At 41.9% G+C, this 4,789-nt stretch overlaps 1 long non-coding RNA gene across 1 annotated transcript; it reads left to right on the forward strand.

The window, feature by feature from the left end:
• The first annotated feature begins 248 nt into the window (after positions 1 to 248).
• LOC308632937 lies at positions 249 to 3,620 on the forward strand. The gene is made up of 2 exons (XR_014018660.1): positions 249 to 751; positions 2,771 to 3,620. It is a non-coding gene; the product is annotated as an uncharacterized lncRNA (long non-coding RNA).
• Positions 3,621 to 4,789: the final 1,169 nt, after the last annotated feature.

Genomic DNA, 4,789 nt, shown 5'->3' on the forward strand with positions numbered 1-4,789 from the left:
ACATAAATATTTTGTAACTGTTGTTAGGATGTCAACTCATTAGACAGAAATAATATTCTTTCAACATTTCATTCCTAGTGATATCATTATTTCTGATTTTAAAGATTTATGCTTTTACATCCAATCATTACTATAGATCAATGTCTTTTGCATGCAACTATTAATGAAACTATCAGTACTGACAGACAGTCTTGAGAGTGTATATATATACACACACACATATATGTATAACATTCACATATGTGTGGTGAGCTATTTTGCTGTGCTGCCTTGTGTGGGCGTGAGCCTAATTCTTGGGCTGAGACCCAGTTCTTTGTTTTCAGCCACTCCCTAGAATGGAATGTATCAATTGTCCAGCTCCTGGAACAAACTGTTTTCAAGAAGTGCTTGTTGTTTTGCACAAGCTGGAACTGGGTGTCTCTTGCCTTGTGTGCAAGTGCTGGGTCTATCATTCTATTGGCTGCTGCTGTGTTGCTATGCGCTCTTTGTCCAATGGTGTACGAGCAGGGCTGCAGTTGAAGTATATAAGGGGTGGTTTTCTCGGGCTCGGGGTCTTTCCTCTCATCTATACCTAATGGATGCTCCCAATAAAGCGTGTTAAAGAAGAATCCTGTTGTTGTCGTCATTCCTGCTGGCGGGTAGACGCGACAAGTGGTGCCGAAATCCCGGGAATTGTCATCTGTCGGCTACGAGGGGACCCCCGATATTTTGCGGGAGGATTCAGAACTTTACACGCGGAGCGGTGGCGCCGGTAAGTAATCCCCTGATCCGGTGGCTCTGGCTTAGTATAGTGCTCTATCATGGGTCAATATCAGTCTGTTTTCCTGAAACCACTAAAAGGGGACAGGAGATTTTGGTGGAGCATCAGGATACTGGGTCAGAGTCAGAGGAATCTAAGCAAGAAAGACATGAAACAAAACAAAAAAGGGGATCTAATGCAAAGTTAAGTGAAAGTGCACTCAAGGAACAAAAGGATGTGACTCCAGCGTTAGGAGCACGCCCGAAACTCTATCCAGATTTATCTGCCTTCCGTAAATTAAAGATAGTTGATTCAGATGAGTCTGAGTCGGAAGGTGAGTCAGAAGGCTTTACCCCAGAAGAAGAACAAAGCTTAGAGAAAATGGCGGCTGAATATGAGCATGGCCGCTATGATGCGGCAATGGCCACCGCCCTTCTTCCTCTGAAGCCTCTGGCGTATTCTGTAGCTAAACAACTGTTGCCACGTAAAGGGTCTCCACCCACTGCTCCAGGCGGAGCTTGTGGCTTCATAAAACGCAGTACTTGGAGGAAGCTGGAGGAGGAGGGGGCATATCCTGTTGGTGCATATCCTGTCTTTGAGGATGCACAGGGACAGAGATATTTTGAGCCCATTCCTTATAAATTAGTTAAAGACATAGCTGAATCTGTCAGGACTAATGGTGTCACAGCATCTTTTACAATTGCATTGCTTGAACGCTTATATCTTAATGCTATGGCACCAATGGATTGGTATCATTTAGCAAAGGCTTGTCTCTCCATGGGACAATATCTTGATTTTAAATCATTATACTTGGATGCCGCTATACAACAGGCTCATGCGAATGCGGCTGATGGTCAACAAGCCTGGGATGTGGAGATGCTGACCGGGACAGGTCAGTGGGCCCAAAATCAAAATGTTTATCCATTAGTAGTATATCAACAAATTAATATTTTGGACTTACGTGCCTGGAAGGCTCTCCCCAATAGAGGTGAAACAACAGGGAATCTTACAAAAGTCATACAGGGCCCAGCTGAGCCATTTTCAGATTTTGTCGCCCGAATGCTTCAAGCAGCTTCAAAAATTTTGGGGGACACCAAATGCTACCAAAATGAGACCTGGGCCACGAAGTTCACCCGATTATTCCTTTCCGCCAGAGTTTACTCCTTGTCAGAGTCCTCTGGTTCCAGAAAAACAAGTTGCCCCGGGGTTCCAATTGTCCTCTCCCCTCAGGGGGTTTTCTTTTAATATTAGTGGAAATTCTACTAGGACAAATCTGGCAGGATGGCCTTGGTACTCTTGGGTATTATATAATGAGGTGGGAGCGGGAACAGACTTCTCCGCTATAGCCTATTTAAACGAGGGAGTTCATTGGATTAAAAATGTTTCTGGAAATGCATGTCAATTTGGGATCAAAAAATACTTATCAAATATCACTATCAATGAAGAATTCTATAATATTTCTTTTCCTGCTGCTGAAATATGCGTTCAGCCGCCATTCATGTTCTTATTTGTTAATCATACTGACAATTCTACTATAGTTAATTGTACTGTAAAAGAGTGTTATTTAACCCAGTGTTGGAATACTTCCTTGTCATTGGCTTTGGTGGTAAAGGTTCCGACCTTTGTGCCCATGCCAGTTGAGGCCGATCCTAATTCTTTTCCCCTGGTACAGTTGGTCAGGGAAAGGAGAGATTTCGGCATTACAGCTGCTATAGTTACAGCTATTGTGGCATCTGCCACAGCAGCTACCACTGCAGCCATAGCTATGGCCTCTCAGGTACAAACAGCTCAAGTCATTAATAGTGTAGTAGATCAAACAGCTAAAGCCTTAACTATGGTGGAAGAAATCAATAGACATCTTACTGCTGGTATTTACTTGCTTAATCAAAGAGTAGATATAATACAAGAACAAGTAGAGGAAGTTTATAAAATTACTCAGTTAGGATGTGTATCTCATTATAAGTATGTGTGTGTTACTCCTTTATATTACAATATGACTGCTTCCGTGGAACAGAGTAATAGATTGTCTAGATTTTTACAGGGAAACTGGACCCAGGAAGGAGAGCGACTCACTCAAGAACTGCTGTCTCAGATTGCCAACTTAAATGGAACACGCGTGGAACCTCTTTCTGTTGCAGACTTCGCCTCCTGGGCTTCTTCTATATTTTCCTACTTTAAAGAGTGGGTAGGGGTTGGGTTATTTAGTGCTATGCTTCTTTGTGGCCTTGTCTTATGCCTTTGGATGATTTGTCGTATGCGACGCACGCAGCAGAGTGATAGAGTCAAGGTAGTTCAGGCGCTTGCTGCACTGGAACCTGGGGCCTCCCCACAAATTTGGCTAGCCAGCTTGGCAAAATCCTAAAACCCCTGTTTTGATGTGGATGGCCTTTGCACACCAAGTGACCTTGTTGTCATTGCACCTTGGAAGGCTTCCATGTCTTAGGAAGACAGCCTTTGCACTCTGAAGGGTAAATGTTGCCCATTGCACTCAGAAAGGTGACTTCCTTGTTTGGCCTTTGAACGCCACCCTTGATCGGAGGGGTCATCATGAGGACACTTCCTGGATCGGGAGAATTTCAAATGGCTCGAACAAAATTGAAAAGGGGGAACTGTGGTGAGCTATTTTGCTGTGCTGCCTTGTGTGGGCGTGAGCCTAATTCTTGGGCTGAGACCCAGTTCTTTGTTTTCAGCCACTCCCTAGAATGGAATGTATCAATTGTCCAGCTCCTGGAACAAACTGTTTTCAAGAAGTGCTTGTTGTTTTGCACAAGCTGGAACTGGGTGTCTCTTGCCTTGTGTGCAAGTGCTGGGTCTATCATTCTATTGGCTGCTGCTGTGTTGCTATGCGCTCTTTGTCCAATGGTGTACGAGCAGGGCTGCAGTTGAAGTATATAAGGGGTGGTTTTCTCGGGCTCGGGGTCTTTCCTCTCATCTATACCTAATGGATGCTCCCAATAAAGCGTGTTAAAGAAGAATCCTGTTGTTGTCGTCATTCCTGCTGGCGGGTAGACGCGACACATATGTATTTGTATTTACATGTGAAAGTATAGACATATGTCCTATGTATCAAGAGAAATCCATGTATTCCTACTTCAGTAAAAAATTTTTAAAAATAAGAATGAAAATTTAATTTTATCCCTTTGCTTCATACATGAGGATAAGAATATGGAAATTCTTCCTTTGCATTGTTGCCATGAATTTTATTAGTAATAGACTATCTACCATTGAATCACATGTGCATATCTAGGAATAGTTTGCTTAGCTTGTCTTTCACTTAAAATGCTCAAAGAAACAGAGCAGAGTAGCTCAAAACATGACCTAGAAAATGTGGTGATTTCTTATGTCACCTTAAATTTTGAAAGGTAAAAATATTCCACCTGTTCATCATATTTCCACTATTATGAATATTCCTTACCTAGAATCTATAAAATACTATACATTGTTCTAGTCACCTTTTTTAATGCTGTGACTAAAAGGACTGATAAAAACAATTAGTGGAGGAAAAGTTTATTTGAGGGCCCATGGATTTTATAGTTTTCAGTCCATAGATAGCTAGCTCCATTCCTTGGGACTTGAGGTAAAGCTGAACATCAGGTCAGAAAAGTGTGGCAGAGGGAAGTGGATCTCGTGATGATTAGAAATCAGGAGAGGAAAAACCCCACTCACCAGATATGAAATATATATCCCAAAGGCATGCACCCAGGGACTCACCTCCTCCAGCCATACCCTACCTGCCTTCAGTTACTACTCAGTTAATTCTATCAGGGGATTAATGCACTGATTAGGTCAAGGCTCTCATAATTTGATCACTTCACCTCTGAATGTTCTTGCATTGTTTCACATATGAGTTTTTGATGGACATCTCACATCCACACCATAACATACATTATTCATTTAAAACATTATTTAATCTGTACATATTTCATAAGTACCATATCTTTTCATTCCTACATTTAGAGTCATCATTTCTTTCTTATTGCCTTCTTCCTAGTAGTGTACAAAAAAAGAAAGAAAAATGACTCAATTGTCAGTGAATAATGTTAATCTTAA

Source organism: Spermophilus citellus (assembly GCF_964194105.1).
Source record: "Spermophilus citellus genome assembly, chromosome: 13".
Taxonomy (NCBI): domain Eukaryota; kingdom Metazoa; phylum Chordata; class Mammalia; order Rodentia; family Sciuridae; genus Spermophilus; species Spermophilus citellus.